The following is a 24062-nucleotide window of genomic DNA, read 5'->3' on the forward strand; positions in this document are numbered from 1 at the left end:
TTGATTTACAATGTCGTGTTACTTTCAGGTGTACAGCACAGTGATTCCTTTTTCAGATTCTTTTCCCTTATAAGTTATTACAAAATATTGAGTATAGTTCCCTGTGCCATAGAGGAGATCCTTGTTGTATCTATTCTATGCCTTCTTTGAATGACCGTAGCACTTGTTGTCTGTATCATTTTTGTCTGTTGTGGCTTTGTGACTGAAAATTTTCTATTTGTTCAAAAAAAAAAAAAAACAGCAGCCATCGTTTATCGTTTTTCATGACTCTGCAGACTGACTAGGCACAAGTGGATAATTCTGTCCTGCAGTGTGTTGTCTGGAGCTGTGGTCATCTGGAGGCTTGACTGGACTAGGACCTCTACTGTGGCTCATTCACAGGGCTGGTGGGTGGTGTTGGCACTTGGCCGGGAGCATGAGTCCTTCTCCTCATGGCACCTCCATATGTGGGGTTCCCACAGCATGAACGCTGGGTTTTTAGGGGGAGTGTTTCAAGCCTGTGAAAGTAGAAGCTGCCCAGTCTGAGAAGTTAAAGATCTCACTTCTGCCCCATTTTACTGGTCAATGCAAACACAATTCAGTCCAGAGTCAAGGGGAGGGAAATAGATTTCACCTCTTGTGGGAGGAATAGGAAAGAATTTGCAGCCAACCTTAATATATAACTGGTATTAATGGTCTTCCTTATTCCTAATTTCAGTGAAAATAATACGGTTTTTATTTTATGTGGCATCTCAATTACTGCAATATTTCGTTCTTTCAGCTTCCATGACAGCACACTCTTCTGGTTTTCTTGGTACCTCTGGAGCTACTCTCACCTTCTTGTGAAGAATCCTCTTCTTTTCCTCACACTCAAAATATTATTTCTTAGGATTCCATCCTTGGTCCTCTTCCGTTATCACTTTATATTTTTCTATTTATCTTATTGGACATTCTAATAAACTCTCAAGACTTCCATTACTGTATACATATTAATTATTCTCGAGTCTTTACTCATAGCTCCTACTGCTCACTTAAGTTCCAACCTAGGTATCCCATCTTCACTGAACATTTCCTATTTCCATTTAAGTATCTTATAATAATCATAAATACAAAATGTCCAAAATTGAGCTCATCATATTTTCACCCAAAGCTTCAATTTCAGTGTAATCTCTCTCTGTGAATAGCACCATAATTCCCTCAGTTACACAATGCAGAGAATTAATCATTTTTGACTCCTTTCTTTTGCTCAACCCTATATCGAGTCACGAAAGGTAGTTAATATTATCTCTTTAATATCTTTCAAATTTGTTAAGTTGCCTGCATCTCTTCTCCAGTACTGTAGTACTGAACTCTAGTTCAGACCACTATCATCTTTTACCTGATATATTTCAGCATCTTTTATCCAGCCTTCTCACATCAGATTGGCCTCCTCTTTAATTAATTTTCTACACTGAAACCAGAGTAGTTTTTTTTTGTCTTTTTGGATTTTTTTGCCATACGTGGGCCTCTCACTGTTGTGGCCTCTCCCGTTGCGGAGCACAGGCTCTGGATGCGCAGGCTCAGTGGCCATGGCTCACGGGCCCAGCCACTCCGCGGCACGTGGGCTCTTCCCGGACCAGGGCATGAACCTGTGTCCCCTGCATCGCCAGGCGGACTCTCAACCACTGCGCCACCAGGGAAGCCCCCAGAGTAGTTTTTAATGGCAATATTCCATCCTGTTGTGCTCAATTTGACAGCATATATACTGAAATTGGAACAATACAGACGAGACTAGCATGGCCCCTGTGCAAGAATGACAGATTTCTAAATCATTCTTTATTTTTTTCTTTGTTGTTGGACACACAATCTATAAAGGTGTAATTTGCATGACAATAACAGCACAAATGAAGGGAGAGAGAAGATAAAGCCATGTAAGAGCAAAGTTTTTGTATACAATTGTAATTAAATTGGTATTAATCTGAACTAGATTCTTATAAATTATTAATTGTAATCCTTATAGCAACTTCTAAGGAAATAACTCAGAAAATATAGTAAGAGAATCAATAAGGGGAATAAAATAGAAAATATCCTTTTAACACAAAAGTAGTCAACAATAGAGGCTGGAACCCCCCCAAAACACATAAGGCATATAGAAAACAAAAATTACTGATAAACATGACTTTATCAGTAATTTCATTAAATGAGAAGGGATTGAATTGAAATGCAGAGATTAGCAGAATGGGTTAAAAATACAAAATCCAACTATATACTGCCTATAAGAGGCACACTTTAGATTCAGAGACACAAAGAAGTTGAAGTACGGGAAATGACATACTAGGTGAACAATAACTGAAAGACCTAGAACGGCTATACTAATATCAGACAAAGTAGACTTTAGGACAAAAATTATTACTACAGACTAAAAAGAACATATGATAATAACAGAGTTAATCCATCAAGAAGATAAAACAATTATAAACATATTTACACCTGACAACCCCAAACTCAGGAATCAAAAACTAACAGAATTGAAGGGGAAAATGGGCAATTCAATAATAACAGTTGGAGATTTCTACATCTCACTTTCAATAATGGGTAGAACACCTAGACAGAAAATCATCAATAGAAGACTTGAACAACTTATAATTCTATTAACAGAGACCTATAGAACACTCCATTCAACAACTACAGAATACACATTCTTCTCAAGTACACACGTGGAACATTTACCAGGATAGACTATATGTTAGGCCATGAAACAAGTGTAAATAAATTTTAAAAGACTGAAATCACATGAAGTATGTGCTCTCCAACCACAGTGAAATGAAATTAGGAATTAATAACAAGGAAATTTGGCACATTCACAAATATGTGGAAATTAAACCCAATCATAAATAATCAGAGGGTCAAAAAGGAAAAAACAAAGGAAACTAGAAAATACTTTGAGATGAATGAAAATGAAAACACAACATACCAAATATTATGGGATGCAATGCAAATAGTGCCTAGAGGGAAACTTATAGCTGTATTTGCCTATATTTAAAAAGAAGAAAGACTGCAAATCAATAACCTAACACGCCACCTTAAGGAACGTGAAAAACAAGAGCAAACTAAATCTAAAGCAAGCAGGAAGAAGAAAATAATATAGGTTGCAGTGAAAATAAGTGGGGTAAAGAATAGAAAAACAATAAAGTCAACAAAACCAGAAGTTGGTTCATTGAAATGATCACAAAATTGACAAATCTTTAGCTGGCCTAATTAAGCAAAAAAAGAGAGAAGACTAAAATTACTAAAATCAGCAATAAAAGAGGGGCTATTACTGCCAACCTCACATACACAGAAAGATTATAAGGTGTTATGGACTGAATGTTTGTATTCCTCAAAATTCATATATTGAAGTCCTAACACCCAGTGTGATGGTGTTTGGAGATAGGGCCTTTGGGAAGTAATTAGGGATAGACTAAGTCATGAGGGTGGGGCTCTCATGATGAGACTAGTGGCTTTAGGAGAAGAGAAAGCTCTCTCCCTCCCTCCCTCCCTCCCTCCTTCCCTCCCTTCTACTCCTCCCCCACTCCCAGCCCTGGTGCATGCAAGGAAAGGCCATGTGAGGACATAGTGAAAATGTGGTTGTCCGTAAACCAGGAAGAGAGCTTTCACCAGGAACCAGATCAAATTGGCTGACATCTTGGTCTTGGACCTCCCAACCTCCAGAACTGTGAAAAATATATTTCTACTGTTTAAGCTACTCAGTCTAGGTTATTTTTTATGGCAGCCTGAGATGACTAAGTCAACAAAGAAGATAACCTAGATGAAATGGATAAATTCCTACAAACAAACTACCAAAGTTGATTAACAAAGAAATAGAAAAATCTGAAAAGATATATAACAAATAAATAGCTTAGGTTAGTAATCAAAAAAGTTCCAGCAAAGAAAAGCCCAAGACTGTATGGCCTCACTGCTGAATTCTACCAAACATTTAAAGAAGAATTAACACCAATTCTTCATAAACTTTTACAAATAATAAGAGGGAACAGTTTCTAATTCATTTTTTGAGTACAGCGTTCTCTGGTATCAAAGCAAGACAAAGACATCACAAGAAAAGAAAACTACAGACCAATATCCTTATAAATATAGAAACAGAATTCCTCAACCAAATACATACTAACAAACTAAATCCAGCAAAACATATAAAAGAATTTTATAACATTGCCAAGTGGGATTTATACTTGGTGCACCATATGAAAATCAGCTTAATATACCAAATTAATAGATTAAGGGAAAAAACCCACATGATCATGTCAATAGATGCAGAAAAAGCATTTGACAAAATCGAACAGCTGGGACTTCCCTGGTAGTGCAGTGGTTAAGAATCTGCCTGCTAATGCAGGGGACACGGATTCGAGCCCTGGTCCAGGAAGATCCCACATGCCGCGGAGCAACTAAGCCCGTGCGCCGCAACTATCGAGCCTGCCCTCTAGAGCCCGCAAGCCACAACTACCGAGCCCACGTGCTGCAACTACTGAAGCCAGCGCCCCTAGAGCCCGTGCTCTGCAACAAGAGAAGCCACAGCAATAAGAAGCCCGCGCACCACAACGAAGTGTAGCCCCTGCTCGCATGCAGCAATGAAGACCCAACGCAGCCAAAAATCAATCAATAAATACATAAAAATTTTTTAAAAATCCAACAGCCTTTCATGATAAAAAACAAGCTAACAAACCAACCAACCAACAACCACTCAACAAAACTCCACAGCTAACGTAACGATGAAAGATGAGAAGTTTCCCCCCTAAGATCAGGTTCAAGACAATCACACTCCAATGTGATATTACTTTATAATTTTAAAGTTATATGTGTGATAGTTAAAAGTACTTTTTGAATGGTATGATCCAGTTTTTATTCTTTAAATAAGTACATATGATGCACAGAAATGAGTTTGGAAGTCTGTACACCAAGAGGCTGGCAGTGGTAATCTTGGAATGGTGGCAATGGTGGTGATCTTTACATATGTTTTGTTTGTTTGTTTTTGGTTCTGTTTTTATAACAACATTATTGAGATGTAACTCACATACCACATACTCCACTTATTAAGTGTACAGTTCAATGGTTTTTAGTGTACTTGTGCAGTCATCACCTCTGTCCAATTCCAGAACATTTTCATTACTCCAAAAAGAAACCTTATACCCATTGGCAGTCACTCCCCACTTCCCCCTCACCCAACCGCTGACAACAACTCATCTAATTTCTGTTTGTATGGATTTGCCTATTCTGGACATATACCATATAAATAATATCATACATGACATCATGTTTTGTGTCTGGCCTCTTTCATGTAGCATAGTGTTTTCAACATTCATCCATGTTGTGGCATGTATCAGCACATTCCTTTTTTTATGGCTGAATAATATTTCATTATATGGACATACAAGATTTTATTAGACTCCATACATCGGGCTCTACTAGTAGACTGCATGCATTGGGCAGGCCTTAAGCTTTATCATCTGTCCCCAACCCCTACGTCCTGTGAAACCATTAAAAATGAAATATCAATATCACCAGAAGTTGACACATATGCCTATGGCAGAAGCCATCCCTGGTATTTCCTCACCTCCCAGGAGTTCAATGTTCACTTCAATTTTTGCCTTCTTAGAATCTTTGCTTTCTTGGCAGCTCAGTGATGTGTTTGAACGTTTTGTTTGTTTCTTCATTTGTTTTTTACATGTTCTATGGCAGTATTATTGCTTTCAGTGGGAGGATCACAATTTCCCTTGCAGCCAGCACTAGCCATGTGATACAGTTCTGGCCAATAAGATAGAAGAGGAAGTCTGCTGACAATGATCCTTCCTTCTTCCTTCTGCTTTGAATACAGATGTAAGACCCAGAGATGCTGCCATGATTTTTAATTCATGAAGTGATAAAATAACAGATTTGCCAAGAATGGCAAAATGGAAGGAAAATAGGAACCATAAACAATAACAACATCATGAGCTGTGGCACCAACCCTAGATGTATTACTCTAAACGTCTTAGTTAAAAAAAAAGTTATAAACCCTAATTTGTCTAAACTACAATTAGTTGGGTTTTCTGTTACTTGCCATCAAAAGTTAGTCATTTTTAGAAATACAATACTTATACATTCATTCATCCATCCAATCAATAAGCATGTATTAAACACATACTGAGTGCCAGGCACTGCTTATAGCAGAATTTGTCAATACATATGATAATTTGAGAGCATTTTAAACATTTGTGGGAAGGTTTCTATAGTGTTACGATAACTTGGGGCTACTACCATTTAATGGGTTGATACTTGGAATACAATATTTTTTTAACATGTTTATTGGGGTATAATTGCTTTACAATGGTGTGTTTGTTTCTGCTTTATAACAAAGTGAATTAGTTATACATATACATATGTTCCCATATCTCTTCCCTCTTGCGTCTCCCTCCCTCCCACCCTCCCTATCCCACCCCTCCAGGCGGTCACAAAGCACGGAGCCGATATCCCTGTGCCATGCGGCTGCTTCCCACTAGCTATCTACCTTACGTTTGTTAGTGTGTATATGTCCATGCCTCTCTCTCGCCCTGTCACAGCTCACCCTTCCCCCTCCCCATATCCTCAAGTCCGTTCTCCAGTAGGTCTGTGTCTTTATTCCTGTCTTACCCCTAGGTTCTTCATGACATTTTTTTCCCTTAAATTCCATATATATGTGTTAGCATACGGTATTTGTCTTTCTCCTTCTGACTTACTTCACTCTGTATGACAGACTCTAGGTCTATCCACCTCATTACAAATAGCTCAATTTCGTTTCTTTTTATGGCTGAGTAACATTCTATTGTATATATATGCCACATCTTCTTTATCCATTCATCCGACGATGGGCACTTAGGTTGTTTCCATCTCCGGGCGGAATACAATATTTCTTAAAATGCATGGGACAGGCTCATGCATGAGAATTGTCCCATATCCTGCATACTTTTCGACACCCACAAAGACATACATTTAGGTAAAAATGGAACTTTTAATTATCTGAGCTTAGAACCTAACTCCATTTTACAAACAAATACCAAATATTTTCTGCACATGCTTAATAGATCCAAACTTTCTAGGAATATTTTGTTAGAAATTTACCACAAGTTATTCAACCTCACAAGTAGCAATGCTGCATATGGTTTTTGAGTCTCCATTATAACACACCTGTATCAGTCTGCATTTATAGCGTTCTCATTTGTACTGATTCTACATATAGGTACAAGCATCTGACTGTGTTATTATGTCTACCAGTCACACCTACACATTTTCAGATTGAAATACATACTATTTTATTATAAACAACTTTGCATTTATTACTCCTTTATAGACATTGTGTTTCTTTTTTGAAATCATGTTTATATGTAAGTTATATTAATTTAATTATTAATTTAATCTAGCAATTTAATCTCAGAATTGTAAGCAGGTCTTATAAAATATCTATCATCGAAAGGGGAGTTGGGCTTTGAGAGAGTTAAGAATTACTGGTTTTAATGGTAATTCCATATCTTTAAGAAATTGTTAAATAGCGTTTAGTATTTCTTAGTAAGATGACAAGAAAATGTCTAAAGACAAAACTCCTGGTTGTTTGGAAAACTTGACCCTCAGCAAGGATTTCCTGCTTGTAGATTTTAAGTATGTGAGTTTATACCCTATGGCTGTTTGACTCAGATCACAGAAGTTCCTGCCCCTCTACCAACTGCCCCCATTCCTGGTACCTGCTGGGGATGGTGTGAAATCATCTTTCCAAGAATTTGGCTTTACTTCTCTTGAAGTGGGGCATCTTTCCCCACTTCACGTGTGACTTGGCTAAGGTCATGTAGAAGGTAGTGAGTGTTAAGAGCTAGGATGCAAATCCAAATTTTCGTACTCCTGAGGCTAAATAAATTTTAATCAACTAGTATATGTTTCACATGTTGGGGAAAAACGTTGGGGGGGATAGAGAAGAAGATGAGAATATCTATGTATGTTCAGGAAGAGCTCTTTCCTCTTTGAGGTTAATAACTTTAAAAAGGTGGCGGGCTTCCCTGGTGGCGCAGTGGTTGAGGGTCCGCCTGCCGATGTGGGGGATGCGGGTTCGTGCCCCGGTCCGGGAGGATCCCACATGCCACGGAGCGGCTGGGCCCGTGAGCCATGGCCGCTGAGCCTGCGCGTCCGGAGCCTGTGCTCCGCAACGGGAGAGGCCACAGCAGTGAGAGGCCTGCGTACCGCAAATAAACAAAAAAAAGGTGGCTCTCACTTCCATATGAACACCTCCTGTGGACCCTTTTCTTTTTCTAAGTAAGTGGGGAGAGTGAAAAAAAAAAAGGAAAATCTCTAGGTCACAGAAATATTAATTGACAAGGTGGGGATCAAGCTCCCTGACATTCTAGGCAGACTTCTTTAAAACAGTAAGGGAAGTTGATATTCACCTCTTATCAGGGCTTTAAAATGCTGTCATTAGCCAATTACACCAGTCCCCCGTTCCTTCATCACCAGCCCCCACTAGTTCACTCTCATCTCTCTTACTGGGCACATGAAGGTTTCTTCCCTCTTTTACTGGAATCTTTCCACTTGGCGCTACCAGCCACATTTTGTTTAAGAGAATTAGCAAAATCAGATGAGAAATTTGAAACACAGTGTGACACTTGGACTAGCCTAAGTCTTGGGCAAGTGTCTGAAACTCCCCAGACTCCAGTTCATCATAGCTTCATATCTGTGATTATTTGTGCTTTATAAATACCCACTAGAAGATTATAATATCCCAGGTATTAATGGAGCCCATAAAGCTATTTTAGGTGGAAGATAAAGGGAAATGAGATGTATCTGGTTCTACTGGGAATCTAACAGGGTTTTGGCATTGTGGACTCTTTCCTGTTTTGCCTCTGAAAATAGTCCAAAACTAAAGTACAAAAACTCGTGAAGGGTATAGGGGTGAAATACAAGGCAGAAAAGTATAGAATGGAAAAGAAGAAGAATATATATTTTGGACTTTCCTGGTGGTCCCGTGGTTAAGACTCCAAGCTTCCACTGCAAGGGGCACTGGTTCGATCCCTGGTCAGCGTACTAAGATCCTGCATGCTGGGCATGGTGTAGCCAAAAAGAAAAAAAAAAAAAAAGATATTTTTTACATTTTGTAATTAAGAATGTAAAGACGAGTGCTCAAATAGTATCGCTATGAAACTATACTGACACTTTAGCAAATGGGATCATTTTGGCTGTAAATACAGAAAACTCAACCAATGGTGACTTAACCATTAAGACTATTCCTCAACTGACAGCAATCTGGAGGCAGGTGATCCCCAGTTGGTCTGAAAGCTTATGGTGTAGTCAGGGGTCCAGGCTTTCCCAATCTTTCTTCTGGGCCATCCTCAGCATGTTGACGAAGTCCCCCATTGTGGTCATATAGAGACTGCTGGAACACCAAGCACAAAATCTCATATAACAGCTTTGATCAATGCCTAAACAGGAAGGAAGTAGGAGTGAGCAAAAGGAGACTTTCTTTTCATGCCTTTCTCTTATCTGAGAGAATAGTCTTTTCCTAAAGTTCTCAGCAGAGCAGAACTTAGTGACATGCCCCTAGACCAATCAGAGAGAGAGAAATGGGATTGCCATAATGGCTTAAACCAATCATAATTCTTTTTTTTAAATTGAAGTATAGTTAATTTACAATGTTGTGTTAGTTTCTGGTGTACAGCAAAGTGATTCAGATATATATATATTTTTTTTTCTTTTGCATATTCTTTTCCATTATGGTTTATTATAGGATATTGAATATGGTTCCCTGTGCTATACAGTAGGACCTTGTTTATCTATGTTATATATAGTAGTTTGTATCTGTTAATCCCAAACTCCTAATTTATCCCTCCCCCCACCCTACCCCTTTGGTAACCATAAGTTTGTTTTCTATGTCTGAGTCTGTTGCTGTTTTGTAAATAAGTTCATTTGTATCATAGTTTAGATTCCACATGTAAGTGGTATCATATGATATTTGTCTTCCTCTTTCAGACTTCATTTAGTATGATAATCTCTAGGTCCATCCATGTTACTACAAATGGCATTATTTCATTCTTTTTTATGGCTGAGTAATATTCCATTGTGTATATACACCACATCTTCTTTATCTATTCGTCTGTTGATGGACACTTAGGTTGCTTCCATGTCCTGGCTATTGTGAACAGTGCGTCTGTGAATGTGGGGGTGCATGTGTCTTTTTGAATTATGGTTTTCTCAGGGTATATGCCCAGGAGTGGGATTGCTGGGTCATATGGTAATTCTATTTTTAGTTTTTTAAGAAACCTCCATACAATTTTCCATAGTAGCTGCACTGATTTACATTCCCACTAACAATGTAGGAGGGTTCCTATTTCTCCACACCCTCTCCAGCATTTATTACCTGTAGACTTTTTAATGGTGGCCATTCTGACCTCTGTGTGGTGATACATCATTGTAGTTTTGATTTGCATTTCTCTATAATTAACAATGTTGAGCATCTTGTCATGTGCCTATTGGCCATCTGTATGTCTTCTTTGGAGAAATGTCTATTTAGGTCTTCTGCCCATTTTTTGATTGGGTTGTTTGGTTTTTTTTGTTATTGAGTTGTATAAGCTGTTTGTATGTTTCAGAAATTAAGCCCTTGTCAGTTGCATCATTTGCAAATATTTTCTCCTGTATGTAGGTTGTCTTTTCATTTTGTTTATGGTTTCCTTTGCTGTGCAAAAGCTTATAAGTTTGATTAGGTCCCATTTGTTTATTTTTGCTTTTATTTCTATTGCCTTGGGAGACTAATCTAAGAAAATGTTACTATGATTTATGTCAGAGAATGTTTTGCCTATGTTCTCTTCTAGGAGTTTTATGGTGTCATGTCTCATATTTAAGTCCTTAAGCCATTTTCAGTTTATCTTGTGTCAGGTGTGAGGGAGTGTTCTAACTTCACTGGTTTACATGCAGCTGTCCAAGTTTACCAACACCACTTGCTGAAGAGATTGTCTTTTCTCCTTTGTATATTCTTGCTTCCTTTGTCAAAGATTAATTGACCATAGGTGTGTGGGTTTATTTCTGGGTTCCCTATTCTGTTCCTTTGATCCATATATCTGTTGTTGTGCCAGTACCATGCTGTTTTGATTACTGTAGCTTTGTAGTATTGTCTGAAGTCTGGGAGGTTCTACCTCCAGCTTTGTTCTTTTTCCTCAGGATTGCTTTGGCAATTCTGGGTCTTTTATGGTTTCATATAAATTTTAGGATTATTTGTTCTAGTTCTGTGAAAAATGTCATGGGTAATTTGATAGGGATTGCTTTAAATCTCTAGATAAACCAATCATAATTCTTGTCCTGGGATTAGACATATTACTGCAAAAGAGAAGGTAAAAGAGCCAATGGGTAGGCAAACATCAGAGTCTGTCACATAATTAAACACACATACGTGCATACATATACAAATACAAGTATACACATGCACAGACTTGCCAATAAAGGTATACTAATACTTATTTTATATATTAGCCTCAATCTCAATGTTCTTTTTAAAAAATCTTAATATACTTCATAGATTTTTGTTTCTATCTTAGTACATATAGAGTCATCTCTTTTTAAAACTACTGCAGAGTATTCCATAGTATGAATGTGCCATTACTTATGTAGTCATTCTCTAAATGGTGGACATTTGTGTTACCATGTCCTTTTTAAACCTCCCTCCCCTGGTCCGGACTCCAGGATAAGCTGGGTAATTTAAAGATGTTTCATACCAACTGTGATTCTTTTATTTGATTCATTTCAATTCATCTGTATTCAAGATACATTAAATGAGTAACTACTCTGTTCCAGGTACGGGACTTAACATGAGGAGTACAAAGATTAGTAATATAAATCCCTGACATTAAATAGCTTACAGTCTAGGAGGGAAGACGTATCCTTAAATAACCAAGTACTAAGATAGAGGTACATGATATTATGGGCATTTAGTCCAAACTGGGAATTTACATCTCAGCTGTGTCTTGAAGGTGAGTCCATATCTGTCAAATCAAGAAAAGTGAACAGGAATTCTAGACAGAAAACACAGTGTGTTCAAAGATGTGAGACTTGAAAGAGCATAGCATACGGTTATGTTAAACAGTAGTGGTGAGAGCCTGCTTTGCAGGTTGGGCCCTAGTCATACCAACTTCACTGAAACTCTAGTAATACCTGTCTTACAAAACAGTTCCCAAAGGTACATAATATAAGACAGGCTATCGCCATTATTCTTTCATATTGTACTGCAGGTACTAGCTAGCTCTATAAAGAACAATAATAACAAAAAGGTAAGAGATAAAGGATTTCAAAGAAGAAAAAAGTATCTGTCATTTTTGTAGATGATGTGATCATCTATTTAAAACACACATACACATACACACACACATACTCACAACACAGATTCAACAAAGTATCAGAACTAATAAGGAATTTTAACAAGGTTGACAGAAACATGACTGTACTAAAAATCGATTACCTTTACTCTCAGTAACTAAATTAAAAAAAATTTTAAAATAATTCCATTTTTTTTTGCAACATAAGGAAATTATCTTAAAAGAAATCAAGATATTTTGTTAAAATTAACCAGTTGACCAAGAATACACAAGACATCCATGGAAGAAATTTTAAAATCTTAATAAAGGGCATAGATATGACTTTAATACATGAAAAGACTTCATGCTCTCAACCTTTATATTTTAAAGATGCAATGTCTCCCCCAATTAATCAACAGATTTAATGCAGTTCGTCAAAACTCCAGTTAGATTTTGTGAGAAAATTTATACTCTTAAGTTTATATGGACAAGTAATGTCCTCAGATACCTATATTGCCTTTATAAAAATACAATAAAACTTTATAATTTTAAAACAATAAAGAACAGGATGATATTTACATGAATGAGGAATGGAAAAGAAATGCAGAAACTCTGCTAGTGGTATACAATAATGATTTATCATAGTGTTAGACTCCATGCAGTTATGGGAGCTGCTAGAAGACTCTGTACAGCTGTTGCATCTGCATCTGGTGTTGAGCCTGAAGTCTTTACTGGTCAGATCAACCAGCATCTGAAAAAGAAAGCTAGATGTGGATGAGAGCAGACAAACTGGAACCGGTGAGGACACACTGAGACCCACAGGACAAAGGAGAACCAGCATCTGTCTCTCATCACCTTCAATCTCAATGCTGTGAGTGATCAGCAAAAGAAGGTAGCACATTTCACCATGGAGTTGACCATGCACTTGGGGCAGAACTTGGAGAAGATGTGACAGGAGCTGGAGGAGCTGATGTCTGGGTTGATTTAACAAGGTGAGCTAGCAGATGAGTGACAGCATGTGTAAGATGTCACTGTACCATTGACCTTCAGAGCATTAAAAAGAAAGAAAAAAAAAAGAAAAGCTGCCCTTCCTTTTTTTTTTTTTTTGTGGTACATGGGCCTCTCACTGTTATGGCCTCTCCCGCTGCGGAGCACAGACTCCGGACACGCAGGCTCAGCAGCCATGGCTTACGGACCCAGCCCCTCCGCGGCATGTGGGATCTTCCCGGACCGGGGCACAAACCCGTGTCCCGTGCATCAGCAGGCGGACTCTCAACCTGTGTGCCACCAGGGAAACCCTGCCCTTTCATTTTTTACTTTTCAAATATTACACAAAATGTCTCTCGTGGCCAACACTAAGTCAGAACCATACAGAAAAGAGAATTATAGGAAATGTACTTCAAGCATAGCTAATGTGACACAGTACAAAGCCACCACCACAGTAATGGTGGTTTGGTTCAAGAACAAACAGAGACAAAAAGGAGCAGAAGTGAGTGCCAGGGACATATTGATGAAGGAACTCAGTAGACACTAAAGAACAATGGCAATAGGCACACAAATAAAACTGGATCTTTATGTAACACAACAAAAAGGATGGAGTCCAGGTAGATTTAAGAATAAATATGAAAGGTATAACTATAAATTAATAGAATAAAACATAAGAGAGCATCTTTGTGGCTTAGGTATGAGGACAGATTGCTTATACAAAACTTCAGAAGCACAAATCATAAAGCAAAAAAAAAAAAGGAAAGGATTTTGATTATATTTAATTTGAGGCTTTCTATTGAACAAAGAATACCTTGGACAAGTTAGTACATAGATGACCAAGTAGAAAGTCTAAAGATTATAAGAAATTAATATCTAGTATATCTAGTAGATAAAGATCAACTACAGGGTGAGCTGTGACAAAGCGAGAAAGAGGCATGGACATATATACACTACCAAACGTAAGGTAGATAGCTAGTGGGAAGCAGCCGCATAGCACAGGGAGATCAGCTCGGTGCTTTATGACCGCCTGGAGGGGTGGGATAGGGAGGGTGGGAGGGAGGGAGACGCAAGAGGGAAGAGATATGGGAACATATGTATATGTATCACTGATTCACTTTGTTATAAAGCAGAAACTAACACACCATTGTAAAGCAATTATACCCCATAAAGATGTTAAAGAAAAAAAAAAAGATCAGCTACAAATCAAAATGAAAATACAGCAAGCTCAGGGGAAAATGGGACAATGGGTATCGTTATAGCATGGGTTTCCCCCAGAACAGAGTCTGAGGCCAAGGTTTATGTGCTACTCTATTATTAAGGAGTTCAATCCCACAGAACAGGAATGAGGGAAGGGCAAGTAAAGAAAAAAATAGAGGGAGAGAAAGAGAGGCTATTTATTTACACATATGTAGAGTCATAGTTTTCTATTTTATTCAATGGATTAGAGTCCTTTACACGCATAAATTATTCTCATGCTCAGATTTTTTCCTAATTTAGCCAGTGAACATCCCTTCAAGCTGGTTTCTGTTTCCCTGTTTTTTTTTTTTTTTTGGTCTGCTCTTTATTTTTTTATACAATTTTGAAAGGTTACTTTCCATTTACAGTTACTACAAAATATTGATTACATTCCCCATGTTGTACACGACATCCTTGAGGGGCTTCCCTGGTGGCACAGTGGTTAAGAATCCGCCTGCCAATGCACGGGACACGGTTTTGAGCCCTGGCCTGGGAAGATTGCACATGCCACGGAGCAGCTAAGCCCGTGCGCCACAACTACTGAGCCTGCCCTCTAGAGCCCATGAGCCACAACTACTGAGCCTGCGTGCCACAACTACTGAAGCCTGCGCACCCTAGAGCCCGTGCTCCACAACAAGAGAAGCCACTGCAATGAGAAGCCCGCACACCACAACAAAGAGTAGCCCACGCTCGCCGCAACCAGAGAAAGCCCGCGCACAGCAACAGAGACCCAACGCAGCCAAAAATAAAAATAAAAAATAAATTAAAAAAAAAAAAAGGACATCCTTGAGCCTATCTTACAGCCAATAGTTTGTACCTCCCACTCCCCCACCCCTATCTTGCCCCTCCCACCCTTCTCCACTGGTAAGCACTGGTTTGTTTTCTATATCTGTGAGTCTGCTTCTTTTTTGTTATATTCACTAGTCTGTTGTAGTTTTTAGATTCCACATATAAGTGATACTGTACAGTATTTGTCTTTTTCTGTCTGCCTTATTTCACTTAGTATAATGCCCTCCAAGTCCATCCACGATGCTGCCAATGGCAAATTTTCATTCTTTTTTATATATAAAAAAATTTATTCACTTATTTATTTTATATCCATTTAACTGTTGAGGGACACTTAGGTTTCTTCCATGTCTTGACTCTTGTAAAAAGCACTGCTATGAACATTGGGGTGCATGTATCTTTTCAAATTAGTGTTTTTGTTTTTTTGTGGATATATACCCAGGAGTGGAATTGCTGGGTCATATGGTAGTTCTATTTTTAGTTTATTGAGAAACCTCCTTTTGATATGTCTTTACCATTCTTTGAGCATAGTTGGAAGATAATCTTCCATGGGTCTTTCATATTTCTGTACATCTTGTGAGCAGAAACTCTAACTGTGCTTTTGTTGTGGATCATCTTTTCAAGGATGTTTATATAGCAAAGACCTTGGAAGGTAGATACAGTAACTTCCTCCAGAGCAGAGGTCAGCTTGCTTACCATCTAATGTTATCAAAATAATGTCTCCCTTCAGCACGAAGGTCAGTCAGGTTGCATACGGCCTGTTATAAAAGTTCAGGTTCCCTAAACTCAGGGTTCCTCAGCTGTGACACAGATTCATTGCCTGTGCCAGGTCCCACAGGGGTTGGGAGGTCAGGGGCACTGGCACAAGTATGAAGTTCATGCTGCTTGCTGTTAGATATAAAGAACTTTCTGTGAGCATTGATGAAACCATGGCAGGCTAACTTGTTAGTTTGCAAGCAGGATCAACTCTCTGACCCTTCACAATTCTTAACAAACACATGCTTTCCAGAAAAACAAGATGTTTTATGATCATCCTGTACTTTTCCTGCCCCAGCTCTGGAATCAGCCACTGCTTCAATGAATCCTAGTTCTCTTTGAGTGGAAAATGGTGTTTAAAAGCCACATGTGAGTGCTAAATGTGCTCCTTACTATTTGCATGCCACTGTTCCCAGTCCCTTTCAGTGGACACACAGAGGTGCATCTATTTTTTATTTCTATCTCTGTCTAAATCTATTAAAAACCAAGAGTTCACACCAACGCTTCCAATAACCTAAGATCAAGAGTTTATTCTAATTTTGTCTTTTTCTGTGTTTATACTTCCCTTTTCCAACAAGGGAAAAACTGGCTTCCACTATCTTTGGAATATTTACTTGTTTGATTAATTTTCCTGTATAGTAAATCTCCCAACTCTGCTGTCATTCTTTCTTCCACATATACGGTTTCGTCACCCTGATTAGCTCTTACTCTCCATTCCACACTGGATGGATACCCTCCTCACATTTTCAGAGCAGGGGGGTAAGGGTGGTATTATAGATATTATAGGTTGAGTTCTCCAGAAGCACACCTTGAGATAGAGTTTAATGTGAATCAGCTATTAGAAATCAACACTCATGGAAAGAAGGCAAAGGAAGTATGATTGTCAGAGGAAGAAGTTGAACTACAGTATAATTCTGGCAGAATCTTAACAGCCTCACTGGGTGCTCTGGAATATAGACAATCACAGTTGTCCCACAGTAACCCCAAATGGCTAGGCTTTTATACCACCACATGACAAATCATTGGATGTAGGTACGCTGAACAGGATGTGTTCTTGAGCAAGGCAATTGTCTGCAGCTGGGATTAACTCTGAAGGAGCTGAGGGATCCTTGTAGCTCATGTCCATATCCATTACAGTCCACGCTATGTGCTACTCAGATACATTTCTTCAGGTATATACATATAGATTTGGAGAGCTGTTCTTCCAGGATTCTGATGTACCTCTCTTCCCAAAAGAAACTTAGAAGGGAAAAGTCAGTGGGACAAATTACAGCCCCTACCACTAGAGCTGGTCTTAGGACCATAACTGATACTTACCATCTTTCTCCTCTAATATCCATTCTAGATTACTGCTGCCTCAGCACAACTTCTGCTGGTTGTGGTGACTTATCTGATGGAATTACCCAGAACCTCATATCTGAGGGGTATGAGCCCCTGGACACCATGCTTTCCTGAGGCCAGGGTTGCTGACATGTCCCTTTATCATTACAGTTGAGCAAAGGGATAGAATGAAGCACTCAAGTATATTATCTGGATGTCATACATACTTATCACTGCCCCCGTAGTGTAAGAGCAGCTCTACTGCCTCCTGATAATCAGGGTCCAGGGTCCTGGCAGGGTCCCTGCCAAGATGGTAGCTCCTCTCCTTGTCTGCCAGTCCCTGGACACAAGGACCCTGGAGTGCCTAGGTGGTGGTGGTAGTCTGTATTTCAATGGGACACTTGCTGGGTCCCCCAGGAAAAGTGTGCCTCCTTTGGAAACCAGAAACTCTAACCCTACAGAGTCTAGAATTGTGGGGACAGAAAGGACAAAGTCCTCAGTGGGTCCTTGGGTGAGGTGATAATTGGAATCATTCCTGCTTCCACCCCTTGATTCCTAGACCTATGTATTAATCTTACTTAGGGATACAGTGTTATATAAATTTTTTGATTCAGTCTTCTGGAAGATGGATGGCTTTTCCTGTGAAGGGTTGCCTCTAAGCTAGCATTTTAACTGTGTCCTCAGCAGGTCTTTTCAATGCTCTATCAGGCAGGTAGCTTCTGAGCGGTATGGTATGTGATATGACCAGTGGATCCAGTAGTCATAGACCCACTCCCATACCTCCTTTGCAGTCAAGTGGGCTCCCCTCTCTGACACAATGTTATATAGGATATTTCCCCAGAGAAAAAATATCCTAAAAGTTCTTGGATGGTTACGGTGGCTGAAGACTTGTAGGCGGGAAAAGCAAACCCATTCCCAGAATATGTGTTTCTTCTTGTTTGAACAAGCCTCTGGCCTTTCCAGGATAGAAGAGACTCAGTGTAGTTATCTTGACACCCGTGGCCTTCTTGAGGAGAGCATTATATCAGGGACTCAGCCTTGGTGTCTGCCGCTGGCACGTTGGGCATTTGACGGCGGCTGCAATTAAACCAGCCTTGCTAAGTGGGAGCCCACGCTGTTGGACCCACGCACAGCGTTCCTCTCTCCTTACCATGGCCACGATATTCATGTATCCGCTGAGCTAGCACTGAAGTAGCTGATAACAGGCCTGGTGGAATAATCTTGTCTATTTAGCTATTTAGACCCTCCTCCATAGTTGATGCTCTCTCTGATGCTCTCTCGTGGGCTTTAACATACAATACAAAGATTTTCACACTTTGTTCCCACTCCCATATGTTCATCCGCCTCTTTGTTCCATTCTTTCAATCTTCGTCTTTCATGGGCACCTGCCCATGAGTCTGAATATAGTGTAATCTCAGGCCACCTCTTTCACATAAAGTGGATAAACAGGTGCATTACCCAAAACTCTGCCCATTAGCAGAATTTTCCCTCACTACTGTCTTTCAAAGCCACTTCAGAATGAGGCTGCAGTGCAGCTGCTCCCATTTTTAAGCACCCACATACTAAGCTGTTCTATTTGTAAACCAAGCTTGGAGTTTTTGCTCTCCCATCAGCAGGTGATAAGGGATTCCTGATATGATCAGAGTGAGGTGAGGGAGAGGTGCTGGTGCACAGTGGTGAAGGCCATGGGGGTCTGGGCTACATGCTTATGCAGCTTGTTTTTGCTCTCTAGTCCTTCTCATGCTTGGGACTCATGCTCATTTTCCAACAAACTGCTACAGGGCTCAAGTGGTTTGACTTATGGACCCTTAAGCGAACCTGGCTTTGACTTGAGGGCTCTAGGTCAACCCAGCTCTTAATGGGCAGTTCTGGAGGCATAGCCATTTGGTGTCTCATGATCGGGCATTCCATCTGCATCAATGCCCAATAGCATGCAGAAGTTAGGATTTTTTTTTAAGTATATAATTCTCCTTGCGCCAGAATCTCAGGAGTCGCACTGTTATTTTTCCCACTGGAGCTTGCCATAAGCCCTGCTGCCACAATGCATCTTTTCCTGCCACTGATATATCTAATACTACAGGACCTGCAGGGTTTTGTGGCCCAAGCAGAAGGGCTGCTTGCCCTGCTGCTTGGATTTGCTGCAGAATTCTTTTTTGACTAGGACCTACTCAAAGCTGGCAACGTTTCTTGTCACCTGGTATGTGGGGTGGAGAATTATTCTCTGGTGTGGAATATGCTCTCCCTAGAACTGAGATCAACCTATCAGGCATAGGAGTTCCTTCTTTGTATGGGAGGTACAATATGTAATGATTTGTCTTTAACTTTGGAAGGTATGCCCTGGCACACCCCTGACTCCAAGACTACAAAATTTTACTCATGCATCACGGATACGATTCTTTACAGGGTTTATCTCACGTGGAGCATGTATGTCTTACCAAGTCCTCCAGTGTGCTGACCATGTCTTATTCCTTAGCCCCACTTAGCGTAATATCATTGATGTAATGGATCAACGTGAAGTTCTATAGGATGTCCAGTTGGTCCAGATCTCTTTGGACTGTATTCTTATAGAAAGCAGAGAATTAACATAGCTTTGGGAATAAAGTGTAAATATGTATTATTATCCACTCTATGTAAATGAAGACTATTCCTGATGCTATTTTTTGATCAAAATGTAAAAGAATGCATTTGCCAAGCCAGTGGCCACATAATACATACCTGAACCCATGTTAATCTGCTCTAGTAAAGATGTTAATCATATTTAGTACTGCGACTGCAATTAGGGGAATAATTTGTTTAAATTTATAGTTAACGATCATTTTCCAAGATCCATCTGGTTTCTTCTGGGAGCCAGATTGGCAAATTCAATGGATATATGCTAGTGTCCACCATCCCTGCATTTTTTTTTATATCCTTAAAGATAGCACTGATTTTTGCTATCCCCCTACCCTGGGGTTGTGATATTGGTTTGGGTCCTTGGATGTGATTGGGGGGATGATTGAGTATTTTCAGAGGCTTCTACTTGGAATTCCCTATTCTGAGAGTTCTTATCCCCAAAAGGCAAAGAACCCAAAGTTGGAGCTCTATCAACTACTACATAGGTCGATCCCAAATGTACATTTGGGGATCATGAAAATGACTGCTGGGTGGATCAGCAGATCCTGTAGAGTCACTGTAAGCAGGACCTTGGTCAAGACTCCATAAGCCTCCATTCTAACAGGGAGACGGTGATGATACTTTGGGTCTCCGAATATCAATAACAATTTAGTCCTTTGTTTCCCACAGTCTCCAGAATGATTGGGATACCTAACTATAAATGACTACTCAGTCAATGGGTTTTGTACCTAAAAAGTAACTCAGATCCAGGAGCTGAGCAAGCGATCATAACATTTAATTGTCCTCAGTCTAGTGGGCATCCTTCTTTTATTTATTCTGACAGTACAAGCTGCATTGTACCCTTGTTGGGTGCCCATCTATTTTGCCCCAAGGAATACTGTCTTCTCTTAACCATTTCCATTACCCTCTGCATGTCAGCCCCCATTGGCTACCCTGTGACTCTGCCACTTATTAAGAAAATTACATCCACGTTGCTTTTGGCAGTTAAGTGCCACTACTTACTCTCTATTGTTTTGGAGTCCTAATGTCCCCATTGCTATCATTGAGCCTAATTCTGTAATGGCCTCTTCTACTGTTAACCCTGTCTTATAAACTTCTGAATGAGGCTGGTACTCCTCTCACCAGTGCATTACCTATGGCCTTGGCAATGATGAATACGATAGTCCTTCCCATGGTACATATCATCCGGTGTCTCTTCCAGCCTTACGGAGATACCTACTTCACATGCCCATTTCCCTTCACCTTTTAATCCCTTTCTCCACTGTCTACCATAGTAATTCTGGCATTTCAGCTTCATTTAGCATGAGACATCATTTTTTCCATGCTTCTAAGACCCATGCTAATGGTGAGTTCACACCATCTCCTCAGGTCCTTGACAGGGTGCTAAATCTTATATTTAGAGAGAGTGCCCACAAATCAATAAACTCTCCCCTATCCAATATATTGTTCCAGCTGCTTGGTGGAGCAGCCTCGGGATCCAGTCCCAGCTCCTACAGATACATTCTAGGTAGGTCTTGCAACTCCTTTGGGTAGGGTCCCTTTCATTCCTTATCAGTCCCAGCATGTCTCCAGCTATGTTATGTTGGAACTTAATCCTACTTATAGGCCTAGTGGCCAGGAAGGGAAATGGGGGCAGATCATAGAGAAGGTGTATCATGCCTTCCTTCCTGGTTTTCAAACAAAGAATAAGTGCTAGCTCTTAATGGAGAGGGGTGGTCACTTCTGTAGGCCAGGAGGATTCAGAGAGGTCTGGGGTTCAAAATTTTAAATAACATTTACCCACATGTCCCCAGCTCGAGTGTAGTTTTCTTTTTTTTCCTAATCATGGCCCTGATCTTAGCATAACAGAGTTGCTTTGAGTCAGCATTTAACCTTTTCCCATTATTGCTGTCAATTTAAAACAAAAAGCCTCTGTGTCTATACATGTACAACTGGACACACAGACATGTACATGCCAATGGACTTTGCGACCATTTAAAGAAATTTCTGGAGGAAAATATCAAACTTTTAACAGTGGTTAAACATATGGAAGGGAGTAAAATGGGGAGATGTGGAGAGAGGAACTTGAACTATTTACTACATAGTCTTTCGTGTTGTCTGAATTTTTTTTACAGACATTTGTATTAGAAAAATTTAAGTGATCATTGCCTTTGGGGGAGAGAACTGAAAGAAGGCTTTAGCAATGTTCCTGAATTCCCCCCAAGAGATTTGACCTCACTTGACCCCATCCCAAGGAGAAGGAAGGTATGGGTAAAGGCCACGTGCAGTGAACCAGTCTCCTGCTCCTGGAGAAGGTTATTATCTGTGATCAGCCACACTCTCATTCCTCCTTCAGAAGGGGCCTAAGGGCTTTCAAGTGGCAACTCAGATCCAGGGGCACAGAAGCTGCATCAGAAGTAGATCAACCTGGGTGCCTGTTACAGAAGGGTGATTCAGCTGGGGGTGGTCTGTGAGTGATACCACAGGAGCGGTTGAATCTGTGCATTAACAACTCTTCTGAGCTTTTTGGCAAGTTAGCAGGATAGAAAAGGGCCAAAAAAATCTATATAAATAGAACGAAGTTTCTGTTTCTTACAACTTTTGGTTAGACAGATTTTCAATACATTTGACAAATGTATTTAAGGTGGTGTATTAGTTTCCTGCAGCTGCTGTAACAAATTACCACAAACTTGGTGGCTTCTCACAACAGAAATTTATTCTCTCACAGTTCTGCAGGCCAGACATCAAAAGTTAGTTTCACTAAGCAGAAATCAAGGCATTGGTAGGGCCAAGCTCCCTCTGGAGGCTCCAGGGGAGAATCCTTTCCTTGACTCTTCCGGTTTCAGGTGGCTGTCAATATTTCTCGGCTTGTGGCTACATCACGCTGATCCCCCTCTGTCTTTACATTGCCTTCTCCTCTGTGTGTGGGTATAATCTCTCTCTGCCTTTCTCTTATGAGGACATGTGAGGCATTTGGGGCCCACCCAGATGATAATAATTAGGGCCCACCCAGGATAATCTCCTCATCTCAAGATCCTTCACTTAATCACATCTGCAAAACCCTGGTTTCCTTACAAGTTAACATTTACAGGTTTCAAGGATTAGGACCTAGCATCTATGGGGGTCATTATTCAGCCTACTACAGATAGACTGATTTAAAATACATAATACATGTGAAATCAGCTTTGGGGACTCTGGCTTTTTGAAGAGCAATCTGCTTCTAGAGCCTCAGACTGAGAAAATGTGAGTTTCATGTATCTGCCAATCAGAAGGGGTTAAGACATCATGGATAGAGAAAGTAATCAGTGGTTTCAAACTTGAGCTCTAAACACCCCCTCCCCACCCCTGACGTACTGAATCAGAATCTCTCCATCTGATTCTCACCCTCACTAAAGACATAACAGTAGACACTAGTGTATAGGCTCCAGTTCACAGTCAAACTGTGTCTCACATGGGCAACTCCATATAGCTGACTTCTGGATAATTAGCAGAGATTAATTTGTTTACCATGTAGGATCCACCAAATAAGTCAAACTGAAGTAGAAAGTGTAGCTAACATTTATTAAGCATTTATTATATCCCTAGTACTGAGCAAATTACCTCACGTGTATCTTGTTTAATTCTCAGAGCTGACTTGGGAGGTAGATTGATTTTGCTAAGGCTCCTGGGTTGTATCCTAGGTAAACCAAGAAAAAAGATTTATCGGAAGGCCTCTGGACTGGCTCACAACCAGAAGAGCTGCACAAGTAGGGTTAGGAAAGAGAAGTGACAGCAGCTCTGAGGAACTCAGTCTCAGCCCTTAGTGCTTTCCTCAGTCTATGGTGCTGTCGTCAGATAACTAACTAAGCTGCCTTCCACTTCTGTGGGTTTTCACTTGCAATTTGAATTCCAAGCAGAGTTAATCTGACGTTGCTGGGACAAAGCCACTGTCATTGGCCCCTGTCTGGGACAAAGCCCACCTTGCCAGAAGAGCGGGTTCAGTTATGAAAAAAGAGTTAAGAGGAAGAATGGACCAGACCAAAGTGATAATTGCTTCATAAATAATGTTACCTTCATTTTACAGATGGGGAAAAACCACGCCTCAGAGACTTTAAATTTAGT

The 24062-nt window shown here is 40.0% G+C and overlaps 1 non-coding gene across 1 annotated transcript; it reads left to right on the plus strand.

Moving 5' to 3' along the window:
- The first annotated feature begins 1699 nt into the window (after window positions 1–1699).
- Window positions 1700–1806, plus strand: LOC132522565 (U6 spliceosomal RNA). The gene has a single exon (XR_009541299.1). It is a non-coding gene; the product is annotated as a U6 spliceosomal RNA (small nuclear RNA).
- The last annotated feature ends 22256 nt before the right edge of the window (window positions 1807–24062 follow it).

Source organism: Lagenorhynchus albirostris, chromosome 6 (assembly GCF_949774975.1).
Source record: "Lagenorhynchus albirostris chromosome 6, mLagAlb1.1, whole genome shotgun sequence".
NCBI classification, from domain to species: Eukaryota; Metazoa; Chordata; class Mammalia; order Artiodactyla; family Delphinidae; genus Lagenorhynchus; species Lagenorhynchus albirostris.